The sequence below is a fragment of the Phyllobates terribilis genome, unplaced genomic scaffold (genome assembly GCF_046119375.1).
Source record: "Phyllobates terribilis strain yellow unplaced genomic scaffold, ASM4611937v1 Scaffold_5__5_contigs__length_657084704, whole genome shotgun sequence".
In the NCBI taxonomy this organism is placed as follows: domain Eukaryota; kingdom Metazoa; phylum Chordata; class Amphibia; order Anura; family Dendrobatidae; genus Phyllobates; species Phyllobates terribilis.
Genome location: NW_027362765.1, coordinates 547,061,473 through 547,077,904, shown reverse-complemented (window position 1 = coordinate 547,077,904; position 16,432 = coordinate 547,061,473). Strand labels below are relative to the sequence as shown.

The window sequence follows — 16,432 nt, the reverse complement described above, 5'->3', positions numbered from 1 at the left end:
TGAAGGATGACAAGTTGGATGGCAGCGCGATCCAGCCTGTCATCAGAATGCCATCCCAGCGGGGGAGAATTCTCCTGATTGTTTAAAAGCCGGCGGGCGGTATAAAGCCGCCGGCTTTTAAACAATCACACAGCCCCATACTGCTTCCCCGCAGCCTCCCACCCCGATCCTCCGCTCCCCTCGCCACCTCCCATCCCGATCGTAAGTTAGGACCGGGCGGGGAGCGCAGCTCCAAGGAGCGGGGAGTGAAGGACCCGGGCGGGGAAGCCGGCAGTGAAAAGACTTCACCGCCGGCTTTCCCGTTCTGTGCTTTCCCGCCGGTTATTTCAAATGAACAGCTGAGGTATCAGGTGATGCCGATCAGCTGTTCATTTGAAGTCGCCGCGGTGCCCTCAGAGGGTTCATGTGAGTTCATGCTTGACTGCATGAACTCACATGAACTTTCCCACGGCCGCACAGGTCAGCCTCACCTCCCAGACCCGTCATGATTAGTGTGTGTGCGGGGTGTGTGTGTGCGGGGTGTGTGCGCGATGTTTGTGCGGGTGTGCGCGGTGTCTGTGCGATGTGTGCGGGGTGTGTGTGCGGGGTGTCTGTGCGATGTGTGCGGGTGTGTGCGTGCAGGCAGACATAGGCCGATGTGACACTACTACTCCCATCGGCCTATGTCTGTCCCCCGTCCACTCCTGCCAGCAGGATCAGCTCAATGGGAGCAGTAGTTCCCATCAGACTGATCCTGCTATTTAAATTGCCCTACTGTGTCCCCAATAAATGTTAAATACACGTCATTGGTGGCCAGTGGTTACCTAAAAGAAATTAGTTCATACATTACCTGTCCCCGCCGATCGCCACCTAAAATAAAGTAAAAAATAAAAAACTACACCTATACTCACCAAGACACCTAATTCCCCGAAGCCATCGATCTCCTGTAATAAAATATAAAATAATAAACCACAACCTTATCCTTACCCCTCCGTAGTAGTCCACGAGTGTCCCACGAAGATCTCCAGTTCAGAGCAGCCACATAGAATGTGACCGCTCTGAACCGCTGCCGCCGCTAGAATGACAGCATAAGCGGGTTCACCGGAGTTCAGGCAGCGCTGCTCCGGTTAGCTGCTTTACGGCCCTGCTGTATAGTGAGAAATTCCCACGGTACAGCAGTGCCGTAAAGGAGGTCTCCGGAGCTGCGCTGACTGAATGCACTCCGGTGACCTCAGTCAGTGGCTCCCGCTGCCGGGAGCGGACGTGTTCCCGGCAGCGTGAGCTTACAGCAGCCATGCACAGCTGTCACCATCTCCAGATGTGACAGCTGTGCATGGGAGATCAGCGCAGGAACGTGGACAGGTAACTATTATTTTTAGTAAACTAAGAATTAAATAAAATTGTGTGTTTTATTTCAAATAAATTATTTTTTTCTGGGTGTAGTGTGTGTTTTTTCTTTTTAACACTTTGTAGGTTAGTAATGGGGGTGTCTTATAGACGCCCATCATTACTAACCTGGGCTTCATGGCAGCTGGCGCTGACATGAACCCCACCACTATTACCCCCTGCCACCGCACCAGGGCAGCGTGGAAGAGCGAGGCTAAGTGCCAGAGTTGGCGCATCCTATGGATGCGCCATTTCTGGGGCGGCTGACGACTGGTGTTTCTAGCCTGGGAGGGGGCCAATATTCATGGCACCCTTCCTGGGCTATTAATATCAGCCCCCAGCTGTCTGTCTAGCCTTTGCTAGCTATTAAAATAGGGGGGACCCCACGTCATTTTTTTTGGGGGGGTCCCCCATTTTAATAGCTAGTAAAGGCTAGGTATTCAGCTGGGGGCTGATATTAGTAGCCTGGGAAGCTCCGTGGGTTTTACCCCCTTCCCAGGCTTCAAACATCTGCCCCAGCCGTCTGCTTAACCTCCGCTAGAGACTAAAATTATGGGGGATCCCACGCCATTTTTTTTTTAAATAAATCCATTATTTTAACACTAAATGACATTTGAGGAGTTAATAAAGATGCAGTCCCTAAATTATTATTTATTTTTTAATTAATTTTTCCCAAAACTTTTGACGTGGGCTTCGCCATATTTTTGTATGCCAGCCAGGTACAGCATCCAGCTTCTATGAACGCGCCATTTTCCGGGGCGGCTGCGGACTGCAATTTTCAGCGGGGGGCAGAAAGCTTGGGCCTCCCTGCGCTGCAGATTCCATCCCCCAGCTGCCTAGTTGTACCTGGCTGGACACAAAAATAGGGAGAAGCTCCACGTTTTTTTTTTTTTAATTATTTCATGAAATTCATGGAATAATTAAGAAAAAAAGGGCTTCCCTATATTGTTGTGTCCAACCAGGTATAAATAGGCAGCTGGTGGTTGGGGGCAGCCCGTTCCTGCCTGCTGTACCTGGCTGGACCCAAATATAGTGCAAAGCCCCACGTCAATTTTTTTTTAATTATTTCAGGAAATTCATGAAATAATTAAAAAAAAATTATGTGGGGCTTCGCCCTATATTTGTGTCCAGTCAGGTACAGCAGGCAGGAACGGGCTGCCCCCAACCACCAGCTGCCTATTTGTACCTAGCCGGACACAACAATATAGGGAAGCCCTTTTTTTCTTAATTATTCCATGAATTTCATGAAATAATTAAAAAAAAAAAATACGTGGGGCTTCGCCCTATTTTTGTGTCCAGCCGGGTACAACAAGGCAGCTGGGGGCTGGAATCCGCAGCGCAGGGAGGCCCAAGCTTTCCGGGCCCCACCCGCTGCAAATTGCAGTCCGCAGCCGCCCCGGAAAATGGCGCGTTCATAGAAGCGCCATCTTCTGGCGCTGTACCCAACTCATCCAGGGCCCTGGTGCGGTGGCTCACTGGGTAATAAAGGGGTTAAGGCCAGCTTGGCATTATCAGCTGGCCCTAAGCCCGAAATTCATGGGGTCACGCCAATATTAGACATGACCACCATGAATTTCTAGTAAAGTATTTAAAAAAAACACAAACACCCAGAAAAAAGTCCTTTAATTGAAATAAAGACACAATTCTTTATTGTTCTAAATTAAACCATACTTACAGTCACGCCCATTCCAGCTGAAGCCAACGATCTCCTGCAATAAAAGTAAAATAATAAAGCAACCTCATCCTTACCTTTCCATGGTTCCCAGGACAGCTTCAGCTCTGCTACATCGAGATGACAGGCTGGACCGCAGCAGAACGCTGCCATCCAGCCTGTCATCCCGCAGACACTGAGAAGCGCAGGCATGCTTGCGCTCCTCAGTGTCTCGCTGTGACGGCATCCAGATGAGCGGAGGTCATGTCCAATGAACTCAGCTCACCTCATGCACGTCACTGACAGCGTGGGAAAATTCTCACGCTGAAGCGCTGAGTGCAGGAGAATTCTCCCACGCTGTCAGTGACGTACATGAGGTGAGCCGAGTTCATTGTCGGCTCATCTGGATGCCGTCACAGCCAGACACTGAGGAGTGGAAGTATGCCTGCGCTTCTCAGTGTCTGCGGGATGACAGGCTGGATGGCAGCGTTCTGCTGCGGTCCAGCCTGTCATCTCGATGTAGCAGAGCTGGAGCCGTCGTGGGAGCCATGGAAAGGTAAGGATGAGGTTGGTTTATTATTTTTCTTTTATTGCAGGAGATCGTTGGCTTCAGCTGGAATGGGCGTGATGGTAAGTATGGTTTAATTTAGAACAATAAAGAATTGTGTGTTTATTTCAATTAAAGGACTTTTTTCTGGGTGTTTGTGTTTTTTTTAAATACTTTACTAGAAATTCATGGTGGTCATGTCTAATATTGGCGTGACCCCATGAATTTCGGGCTTAGGGCCAGCTGATAATGCCAAGCTGGCCTTAACCCCTTTATTACCCAGTGAGCCACCGCACCAGGGCCCTGGATGAGTTGGGTACAGCGCCAGAAGATGGCGCTTCTATGAACGCGCCATTTTCCGGGGCGGCTGCGGACTGCAATTTGCAGCGGGTGGGGCCCAGAAAGCTTGGGCCTCCCTGCGCTGCAGATTCCAGCCCCCAGCTGCCTAGTTGTACCTGGCTGGACACAAAAATAGGGCGAAGCTCCACGTTTTTTTTTTTAAATTCATGAAATTCATGGAATAATTAAGAAAAAAAGGGCTTCCCTATATTGTTGTGTCCGGCTAGGTACAAATAGGCAGCTGGTGGTTGGGGGCAGCCCGTTCCTGCCTGCTGTACCTGACTGGACACAAATATAGGGCGAAGCCCCACATCAATTTTTTTTAATTATTTCATGAATTTCCTGAAATGATTTAAAAAAAATTGACGTGGGGCTTCGCACTATATTTGTGTCCAGCCAGGTACAGCAGGCAGGAACGGGCTGCCCCCAACCACCAGCTGCCTATTTGTACCTGGTTGGACACAACAATATAGGGAAGCCCTTTTTTTCTTAATTATTTCATGAATTTCATGAAATAATTAAAAAAAAAAATACTTGAAGCTTCTCCCTATTTTTGTGTCCAGCCAGGTACAACTAGGCAGCTGGGGGATGGAATCTGCAGCGCAGGGAGGCCCAAGCTTTCTGCCCCCCCCCCCCCCCCCGCTGAAAATTGCAGTCCGCAGCCACCCCGGAAAATGGCGCGTTCATAGAAGCTGGATGCTGTACCTGGCTGGCATACAAAAATATGGCGAAGCCCACGTCAAAAGTTTTGGGAAAAATTAATTAAAAAATAAATAATAATTTAGGGACTGCATCTTTATTAACTCCTCAAATGTCATTTAGTGTTAAAATAAAGGATTTATTTTAAAAAAAATTGACGTGGGGCTTCGCCCTATATTTGTGTCCAGCCAGGTACAGCAGGCAGGAACAGGCTGCCCCCAACCACCAGCTGCCTATTTGTACCTGGCCGGACACAACAATATAGGGAAGCCCTTTTTTAAAAAAATTATTTCATGAAATAATTAAAAAAAAATTGACGTGGGGCTTCGCACTATATTTGTGTCCAGCCAGGTACAGCAGGCAGGAATGGGCTGCCCCCAACCACCAGCTGCCTATTTGTACCTGGTTGGACACAACAATATAGGGAAGCCCTTTTTTTCTTAATTATTCCATGAATTTCATGAAATAATTTAAAAAAAAAAACGTGGGGCTTCGCCCTATTTTTGTGCCCAGCCAGATACAACTAGGCAGCTGGGGGCTGGAATCCGCAGCGCAGGGAGACCCAAGCTTTCTGGGCCACCCCCGCTGCAAATTACAGTCCGCAGCCGCCCCAGAAAATGGCGCGTTCATAGAAGCGCCATCTTCTGGCGCTGTACCCAACTCATCCAGGGCCCTGGTGCGGTGGCTCACTGGGTAATAAAGGGGTTAAGGCCAGCTTGGCATTATCAGCTGGCCCTAAGCCCGAAATTCATGGGGTCACGCCAATATTAGACATGACCACCATGAATTTCTAGTAAAGTATTTAAAAAAACACAACACCCAGAAAAAAGTCCTTTAATTGAAATAAAGACACAATTCTTTATTGTTCTAAATTAAACCATACTTACCATCACGCCCATTCCAGCTGAAGCCAACGATCTCCTGCAATAAAAGTAAAATAATAAAGCAACATCATCCTTACCTTTCCATGGCTCCCACGACAGCTTCAGCTCTGCTACATTGAGATGACAGGCTGGACCGCAGCAGAACGCTGCCATCCATCCTGTCATCCCGCAGACACTGAGAAGCGCAGGCATACTTCCACTCCTCAGTGTCTGGCTGTGACGGCATCCAGATGAGCCGAGGTCATGTCCAATGAACTCAGCTCACCTCATGTACGTCACTGACAGCGTGGGAAAATTCTCCTGCACTCAGCACTTCAGCATGAGAATTTTCCCACGCTGTCAGTGACGTGCATGAGGTGAGCTGAGTTCATTGGACATGAACTCGTCTCATCTTTATGCCGTCACAGCCAGACACTGCAGAGCGCAAGCATGCCTGCGCTTCTCAGTGTCTGCGGGATGACAGGCTGGATGGCAGCGTTCTGCTGCGGTCCAGCCTGTCATCTCGATGTAGCAGAGCTGAAGCTGTCGTGGGAACCATGGAAAGGTAAGGATGAGGTTGCTTTATTATTTTACTTTTATTGCAGGAGATCGTTGGCTTCAGCTGGAATGGGCGTGATGGTAAGTATGGTTTAATTTAGAACAATAAAGGATTGTGTCTTTATTTCAATTAAAGGACTTTATTCTGGGTGTTGTGTTTTCTTTTAACTTTGACTATGGGGTTAGTAATGGGGGTGTCTTATAGACGCCTCTCCATTAGTAACCTGGGCTTGATGTCAGCTGGCATTATAAGCTGACATCAACCCCAGCCCTATTGCCCCCTGCCACCGCACCAGGGCAGCGTGGAAGAGCGAGGCTAAGTGCCAGAATTGGCGCATCCTATGGATGCGCCATTTCTGGGGCGGCTGACGGCTGGTGTTTCTAGCCTGGGAGGGGGCCAATATTCATGGCACCCTTCCTGGGCTATTAATATCAGCCCCCAGCTGTCTGCCTAGCCTGTGCTAGCTATTAAATTAGGGGGGACCCCACGTTATTTTTTTTGGGGGGTTCCCCCATTTTAATAGCTAGTAAAGGCTAGGTATTCAGCTGGGGGCTGATATTAGTAGCCTGGGAAGCTCCGTGGGTATTACCCCCTTCCCAGGCTTCAAACATTTGCCCCAGCTGTCTGCTTAACCTCCGCTAGAGCCTAAAATTAAGGGGAACCCCACGCCAATTTTTTTTTAAATAAATCCTTTATTTTAACACTAAATGACAAGTACAGTAATCAACACTATCACTGTACTTCATATATATGTGACTGACATGTTTCTATCTATCTAATCTATGTGTGATTCTCTATTCTTTCTATTCTAAATTGTCGGGTACAGATGCTGAATTGCCGGCCGGCTTTCTTAAAGAGACGGTGCATGAAAACACTATTATTTTTTTAAATAAATCCTTTACACTAAATGACAAGTACAGTAAGCAACACTGTCACTGTACTTCTTATATATGTGGCTGACATGTTTCTATCTATCTAATCTATGTGTGAAGCTATATTCTGTCTGTTATAAATTGTCGGGTACCGCTGCTGAATTGCCGGCCGGCTTTTTTAAAGAGACGGTGCACGAAAACACTAATATTTTTTTTAATAAATCCTTTACACTAAATGACAAGTACAGTAAGCAGCACTGTCACTGTACTTCATATATATGTGACTGACATGTTTCTATCTATCTAATCTATGTGTGATGCTCTATTCTTTCTGTTGTAAATTGTCGGGTACCGGTGTATGCCGCTGATGAATTGCCGGCTTTTCATGTCATTCTACATTATTCTTAGTTGTTTTACTTCATGTAGAATTAACCTACAAGGAAAGAAAGGGTTTATTTTCATTCCGATATTTGTGTCCCATTGACTTGCATTGGTTTCCGGTATCGGAATCGGCGATATCCGATACTTTTTGGGTATCGGCCCGATCCAATCCGATACGATATTTCCTGATATCGGAAGGTATCGCTCAACACTATATACAACACAAAATATATTATGAATGTAAAAGGCTACAATTTTGGTGCATTTTTGATGTTGCAGATTTTCTGCACTTGTTAAGTAAATTATGTCACTTACGTTTTTATCTCGTTTTTGACGTTACAATGTTTGCCTTTTGTTGGTATGCCACTCTTTAAATAAATAAGTCCTCCTCCCCGAATATGAAATAAAGGACTCTTATTTTTACATAAATGGTGAGTGCAGCTTTTCATCATCTCCTCTCTATTCCACTCATTAAATAAAGCTGCTTTGTTTTTTATTCTTCCTGGTATTTGGCTTTGACAGAACTTTATTGATACAGTCGTGCACAGCAGAAGAGCACTAAAAGCGCACATCCGTTTTTTACCTGCGGATTTTTACGCATCTAGTACAAGACTGTGGTAAAAGTCTGCACGTAAAACTCTCGCAAACCCACAAGAGAAAATATCTTGTTGCAGATTTGAATTACGCAGCGCAGGTCACTTTACACTGAGTAAAAAAATAGCACAGTGGGTAGCAGATTTCTATAAATCCAATCCACTTAGCTGGAACTGTAAGATGCTCCGTCTTTGATGCAGCAAAAATACACAACGCCAAAAACTCATTGTGGGCAGACCGCCTAAGGAGCATCCACAGCAAATGTTATGGCTCAATGTTATTACCGTATTTTGCCGATTATAAGACGCACTTTTTTCCCCAAAATTTGGGAGGAAAAAGGGGGTGCATCTTATAATGCAAACTTACGGTATTTTACCTGTGGGGCGGCGTCAGATCGGGGTCCCAGATACAGTAGGATGGAGGCTGTGGCCGTCGCGGGGCGATGCTGTGGCTCTGTCCTCAGAAGTCGGCAGTGAGCAGATCCCGTTCCCCATCCCGTACATAGCCCTGCGCTGTGCTTCAGTAAAATGGCCCCCGGAGCATGCGCAGATCGAGATCTCGGGAGACAAGATCTCGGGAGACGACATCTCATCTGCGCATGCTCCGACCGCCATTTTACAGTTCATGGCTATGTATGGGATGGGGTAGCCTGCCTCCGCTCACCGCCGACTTCTGAGGACGGGGCCGCAGCATCGCTCCCCCACCACCGGGGCCACAGCATCGCTCCCCCACCACCGGGGCCACAGCATCGCTCCCCCACCACCGGGGCCACAGCATCGCTCCGCCACCACCGGGGGCCACAGCATCGCCCCGCTACCACCGCCACCACCACCCCCTTGAATCAGCGACACTTCTTCTGAGGACGGGCCCCACAGCATCGCCTGACTACTGCCGCAGCTGCTTCTGCCACCAATCTCTGGTATGTGTGACCCCCACTCCACCACCGCTGCGCTCCAGGTAAAAAGAATTATAAGGCGCACAATTTTATTTAAATTAAAAAAAAACCATTTTTTCCTATTTTGCACCCCAAAATTTGGGGTGCGTCTTATAATCCGCAAAATACGGTAGTTTTTTATTAGGCACTAAGGGCCCGATTCATCTAGACTGGCGGATTTCACACCGGTCTTGATTGACAGGAGCGTCTGAAAAGTGGCATACACCTCTGTGTGCGCCTCGCTACAAATATTGCTCCAGTTGGGGGCTGGAAAAAGATTTGTGGCATATGGAACACCACCATTCTTCATGAATTTGACGAACACGGAGTGCCATGCCCACTGTCATGCCCCTCCCCGTTCGTCAGATCAAGCTCCAGCTTTGCACACTTTGTTGGAGCAGGGCAAAAATGATGTGAGAACACCAAAAGTGACAACATTTTAGTGCACCCTCATGTTGCGCCAAAACTTTGTGACTTTTCAAAGCTTTTTACTCCAGTGTTCTGGCATAAAAAGTTTTGATGAATCGGGTCTTATGGGTCCGATTTATTATTTATAATTTATAGAAGTCATTTTTCTTTTTTTTTCTTGTGGTATTCGCGAACGTATGTATGCATCAAATTCTTGAATTTGGCGCATTACCAAAAATGCTCTTTTTTTCTTAAACCAGTTTTTGCCAAAAGTCACAAAGCTTTTAAAAAGTCGTAAAAATGGGAAATTTTTTTTCCAGAAACTCTACTCAAAAAGGAGGAACCTGAGTGAGATGCGCCAAAATAATTTGACATTTGGTAAAAGTCCCATTTCATTAATCTATCAAAAACATCTGGATCAGCAAAGATGTCAAGGAAAAATAAAAGAATAGATTTTAAAAATATAAAAAAGACTTAAAAAAGAATGACAACTTAAAAAGTGGCACAAAACATGGCACTGGAAAAAACACAATAATGCATTGGGACCTATGACATTTTTGTAAGAGCGACAGGTGAAGTCATGAACAGTTACAGATAAAGCCAAGCTTAGCCTGACAAATATTGCATCATTTCGACATCTTCTCACAAAAGGTTATCTTCCTTAAGAAGATTAAAATAACATAATATTGGATAAGCCATAGATTGAAGTCAAGAAAGGTATCAAATTATACTTTTTCTATGCCCTGATATCACAGTGCTGTCATCTGTGTTAAATGGGTTGTATGGTGTAAGGCCGGGGTCACATGAGCGTATAACTCGGCCAAGTGCTATGCGTTAAAACCTCATATAGCACTCGGCCCAATGTTATTCTACGGGGCAGCTCAAATCTGCGGTTATTTTCTCATGCTGATTCGGCATGAGAGAACAATCACAAGATGCTGCGATTGAGGCCACGTTCACACATTCAGTATTCGGTCAGTATTTTACCTCAGGGTTTGTAAGCCGATACCAGGAGTGCATGAAAAATGCAGCAGTGGTGACGTGTTTCTATTATACTTTTCCTCTGACTGTTCCTCTCCTGATTTTCGGTTACAAATACTGAGGTAAAATACTGACCAAATACTGAGCGTGGCCTAACAGCAAGACTCTCCTCACACGCACATACCATACAAGTCTATGGGTGTGTGTGAAACATCGTTTATAAATTGCCAAAGGCAAATTAACCCAAACTAAAGATCCCTATATCTAAAATAATATTTTTTTAGATATAGGGGCACTATTAAAATTGCATATATTGTGATAGTCAGTATTTGTGGAGACCTTTCCCTTCGTTCAGTAGATACTAACCAATTGGTAATCAGTGTTTAGTCGTAGTTATAGATATAGGGGTCATTTATAAAGTCACATGGGTAGATATTCAGAGGGTAGATATGGTAGCTAACCCTTTTTGAGGTATGGTGTATATAAAAGATAGGATATCACTCACTAGGACTATCCTATACAAGGTATAATTCCTAGATGACTGAGTATACTGATACTGGAGTATACGAGGGGCGATCCAAAAGTAATGATAATCAATAGTAAACACAATGAATATAGTCAAAAAACTCGTATAATCTCTCCTCAAGGTGCTACCTATCTAGTTTACATAATCCAATTTGCTCTCTAACAATCATCCTTATTAGGATATTATACCTTTTAGGATATAAGGCTGCTCTAATTGCCCGCACTATTCTATTGCTTTCTCAAGACGACTAATGTATCTCTCTAATGAATACTTTAGGACTAATCATAATCTATTGATTGATAGTATTCACTGACCAACAAATTAATGCTTTAAAATAAAAAACAGCTGCCTCCCCAACATGTTTCACCATTACTGGCATCTTCAGGGGTAATGAGGCTGCATCAGACACTGTCACAATTCCCCTGTATCCCTGTGCAAGTCGGTGGACACGTGACCACATGTATGCATTGCACACTGTCATGGCCCAGCAGTTTGCAATTACATTGAATGACTGCTGACTTTTCCTCTTAGACTGAATAACCCCTTTAAGGTAAACTTGGCTATATATGTATGAATTGTGAGACCCGCAATGAAATCCACAAAAAAGCATTGACATGATGTGTGTTTTAAAACCGTGTCACTTGCCAATTTACTTGCAAATTTTTTTTTACAATGGATAGACTGGAAACCTGTCATCAGATTAATACTGCCTGAATTACAGGCGGCATAAATCAGAGCCTGGCTGCAATCCCTACAGCATTTCAGAGTAAACAATGAAAAGCCGACTTTTCATTTTTGTCATATACAATTTTCTCATATACAGTTCTTAACATAGAAAAGTCATGAAATTCAGGAAATCACTTGTTAGACAACATTCCTCAGACAACCATTAAATGACATTGATATCAAGCCAAGGTGTGCATATGCGGGTATTTCTGCCTGTGTTATGAAAATTTTATTTCCATTGTTTCATCACTTGTGTATCATTAACATTTCTATCCATCCTGTGATTTCTCTATCTCCACAAGTTTTACTTCTTGGTGTATAAGGGTGTGTACTCACGATGCAGCTGGGCCTGCGGCCCAGACGCTGCAGAAGAGCCGCCTGCGGCTTCCACTCATTTTATTCAAATGAGTGGCAGTCATTTTTTTTTTTCACTTGCAGACTTTCCTCATAGAGGTTAAGTCTCTGGAGAAAGCCCGCATGTGGACCCACAGGAGAAATTAACATGCTGCGGTCTGGAAAGACGCGCTGCATGTCAGTTTCCGCGGGTGAGCCGCAGACGCATAGTGGACATGGGATTTCTACAAATCCCATCTACTATGCTGTAACATCTGGCCGCTGGGGATTTGACGCTGCATAAGTCCGCAGCGTCAAACCTGCAGCGGCTCCGGATTGTGGGCACACAGCCTTAAAGCCACAACTAGATATTACCATTATCATGATCATGATACATATTTACTGCGCAATAACGCTGATTATTTGTATGTATAGTCAAACAATTTTGATTGACTTGAAAATTGTATTGATGTTTTTATTGTGCACTTAGATAACAATTATCATGAAGACGCAATAATAAATGGATTCTAATTATTATTCCATGGTTGCTTCTTACAGGTTTTGTTTTTGGGGCTGCTCACTTCCGCATTGGGTAGTGAGTGGCGCTGATGACATGAGTTCACAGGTGCCTGTCAGGACACAAGGACGGACAGAAGTTTTTTTGCCCCTGTCCTGTTCACTAGAATAAGATGTGTGTGCAATATCTGCCCATAGTTTCTGGCCATGCACTTGTTCTGGGAGGCACCTGTTGATCAACCTCATCTGTGTAACGGGTCTGGGAGGCGGAACCTCTGAGCTACTATACAAGGGGGCAGTCCTTGTAAGGGAGCGGGTGGCGACCAGGGAAGATGGGTAGGAGGTCACAGCAGGAGACCGGGACAGTCTCTGAGTGAACGGGCTGGAGGTCACGGCAAGTGACCGGGGCAGTCTCTGAATGAACGGGCAGATGGTCACGGCAAGTGACCGGGGCAGTCTCTGGATGAACGGGCAGATGGTCACGGCAAGTGACCGGGGCAGTCTCTAGGTAAAGGGTTGGTACGACCTGTGGCGGCTGATGATAGACGTGAGCTCCCAGGTGAGCAGGCGAGGGTCTCTGGATGAACGGGTGGTCACAGCATGTGACGGCGGAGCCTCCAGGAAGACCAACAGACAGGCGGCAGATGAGCGCTCCCAGGTGAGCGGGCAGAAGTCTCTGGACAGGCGGGTGGTCACAGCACGTGACGGCAGAGCCTCCAGGTAGGCTAGCAGACAGGCAGCAGATGAGCGCTCCCAGGTGAGCGAGCAGGAGTCACTGGACAGGCAGGTGGTCACAGCACGTGACGGCAGAGCCTCCAGGTAGACTAGCAGGCAGGTAGCAGGTGTGTGCTCCCAGGTGAGCGGGCAAGCTGGTCCATAGACAGACTGACAGGAGTTGGAAGGCAGACCGTCGGACCTCAGGCAAGCAGGCAGGTGGCTGATGTGCGCTCCCAGGTGAGCGGGCAGGCTGGTCCTTAGACAGACTGACAGGAGTAGTAAGGCAGACCGTCGGACCTCAGACTAGCAGGCAGGTAGCAGATAATCAGGCAGGAATTTGGCAGGTAACTGGCAACGGGACCTGAGGGCTGAAGCAGAGTAGTGAACAGTGCAACAACATTGCTCGGGCACCTCCATTTTGGAGGAGGTGCCTTATATATGGTGAAGTCCTCCGGCCATTGGCCGGGGACTCCTTAGGACGGCGCGCGCGGCCCCTTTAAGAGGGAGGGAGAGCGCGCGCGCCCTAAGCACAGTGGACGGGAAGGAGCGCGCGCTGCCAGCAGAGTGGGAGGAGGACGCCGGGCACGGAGCAGGGAGGTGAGGGGAACAGCGTCCCTGCCTAGCAGAGGGCAGGGACGCCGGCGCTACAGTACCCCCCCCTTTAGGCCCCCCCTTTTTTAGGCCAGACAGAAATTTAGCTAGGATAAGAGGGGCATGGATGTTCTCCCGGGGCTCCCACGTTCTCTCCTCAGGACCAAACCCCCTCCAATCCACTAGAAAAAAGGTCTTTCCTCTTACCCTTTTGGTGGCAAGAATGTTCTCTACCTCAAACTCGTCCTCAGCAGAAACCGGAGCAGGAGGCGTACCTGTAGACTTGGAAAAAGAGTTAAGTACCACAGGTTTGAGGAGAGATACATGGAAGGAGTTAGGGATCCGTAAGTTGGCCGGGAGTTTTAATTTATAGGCCACCGGGTTGATCTGACTGATGACCTCCAGAGGACCGATGAACCGAGGCCCTAACTTGTAAGAAGGTATCTTGAGTCGGACATATTTAGACGAGAGCCAGACTTTATCTCCAGGACGAAATTGTGGAGGATCCAGGCGTTTTTTGTCAGCGTGTCTTTTCATCCGTTCGGACGACTGGAGGAGTGCAGATCGGGTACTCTCCCAAATGGAGGAAAATTTGCTAACGAGAGATTCCGCAGCCAAGTTGTCCACAGAGGTGGAGACAGGAAAAGGAATCCGAGGATGCTGACCGAAGACTACAAAAAACGGGGATTTGGAAGAGGATTCGCTCTCGTGATTGTTATAGGAGAACTCGGCCCATGGTAGGAGATCCACCCAGTCAGAATGATGGGCATTAACGAAGTGCCGGAGGTAACTGGTCAGGTTCTGATTGATCCGCTCCACTTGACCATTAGACTGTGGGTGGTAAGCGGAAGAGAAGTCCAGGGTGACGTCTAGCAGTTTACAAGTGGCTCTCCAGAAACGTGAGGTGAACTGTACCCCACGATCCGACATGATGTGGAGGGGCAGGCCATGAAGACGGAAGATGTGGCGGATAAAGTCTTTAGCCAGCTCGGGTGCAGACGGGAGACCAGGCAGGGGAATAAAGTGAGCCATCTTGGAAAAGCGGTCAGCGACCACCCAAATGACCGTACAACCGGCAGAGACGGGGAGATCAGTTATGAAGTCCATAGCAATATGCTGCCAGGGGGCAGCAGGCACAGGAAGCGGAAGAAGGCGACCGGCTGGCAGGTGTCTCGGGACTTTGTTGCGGGCGCAGGACACACAGGCAGAAACAAAGTCTATTACGTCCTTGCGCAGGGTAGGCCACCAGTAGTGCCGGGCAATAAGCTGGAGGGTCTTTTTCTGACCGGCGTGGCCAGCTAGTTTAGACGAGTGACCCCAGTGTAGGATCTTCTCCCGATCAGGTACTGATACAAACGTCTTACCGGGAGGGAGACGATTTAGGCTCACGGGAGCCACCTGCATTACTCTGGCGGGATCGATGATATGTTTAGGTTCTTCCTCGAGATCGGACACCAGAAAGGATCGGGACAAGGCATCTGCTTTGACGTTTTTGTCAGCCGGGCGAAAATGAAGAACAAAATCAAAGCGAGCAAAAAACAAGGACCACCAGGCTTGGCGCGGGTTAAGTCTCTGGGCATGCTGGAGGTAAGCCAAGTTCTTGTGGTCAGTGTAAATTATTACCGGGTGAAGAGCCCCCTCGAGTAGGTAACGCCACTCCTCCAATGCCAGTTTGATGGCCAATAACTCTCGGTCTCCTATGGAATAGTTGCGCTCAGAAGAGGAGAAGAGTTTGGAGAAGAAGCCACAAGTTACCATTCTCCCGGAAGATGATTTTTGAGTAAGTACAGCTCCGGCTCCAGAGGAGGAGGCGTCAACTTCCAGGAAGAACTGCTTGTTGCCGTCCGGGCGATGCAGCACCGGGGCGGAAGAGAAGGCCTGTTTTAGGGAAAGAAAGGCCTCCTCTGCTTCGGGCGGCCACTCTTTGGGATTAGTACCCTTACGGGTGAGCGCGGAAATTGGGGCAGTCCGGGAAGAGAAGTGTGGTATGAAGAGGCGGTAGTAGTTGGCGAAGCCCAGGAATCGCTGAATGGCCTTCAACCCCTCCGGTCGAGGCCATTTCTCGATGGCAGACAGTTTCTCTGGATCCATTCGTAGGCCGGTCTGAGAAATAATGTAGCCCAAAAACGGAAGCGAGGTCTGCTCAAAGAAGCATTTCTCGTATTTAGCGAAGAGGTGATTCTGCCTGAGCCTGAGCAGGACCTGACGAACATCCCTCCGGTGAGTCTGGAGATCCGGAGAGAAGACCAAGATGTCGTCCAGGTACACCACTACGCAGGAGTAGAGAAGGTCCCGGAAGATGTCATTGACCAACTCTTGAAAGACGGCAGGAGCGTTACAGAGACCAAAGGGCATTACCAGATATTCATAGTGGCCGTCCCGGGTGTTGAATGCCGTCTTCCATTCATCCCCCTGACGGATACGAACCAGGTTGTACGCCCCACGGAGGTCCAGTTTGGTGAAGATTCTAGCCCCCCTCAGACGATCAAATAACTCCGGAATGAGCGGAAGGGGGTACTTATTCTTCACCGTGATCTGGTTAAGGCCTCTATAGTCTATACAGGGACGGAGAGAGCCGTCCTTCTTTTTGACGAAAAAGAAGCCTGCTCCCGCCGGGGAGGTAGATTTCCGGATGAATCCCCTGGCCAGATTCTCCTCAATATATTCGGACATCGACCGGGTCTCAGCAGCGGATAAAGGATAAATACGCCCACGGGGAGGAGTAGTACCAGGTAACAGGTCGATAGGGCAGTCGTATGGTCTGTGAGGAGGTAGTGTCTCTGCTTCCTTTTTATTAAAGACATCAGCATAAGACCAATAAGGAATCGGA

At 47.6% G+C, this 16,432-nt stretch overlaps 1 protein-coding gene across 2 annotated transcripts in view; it reads left to right on the top strand.

The window, feature by feature from the left end:
• The window catches only part of CDH23 (cadherin related 23), a 1,802,240-nt gene that overhangs the window by 1,594,426 nt on the left and 191,382 nt on the right, over positions 1 to 16,432 (top strand). The window lies entirely within an intron of this gene.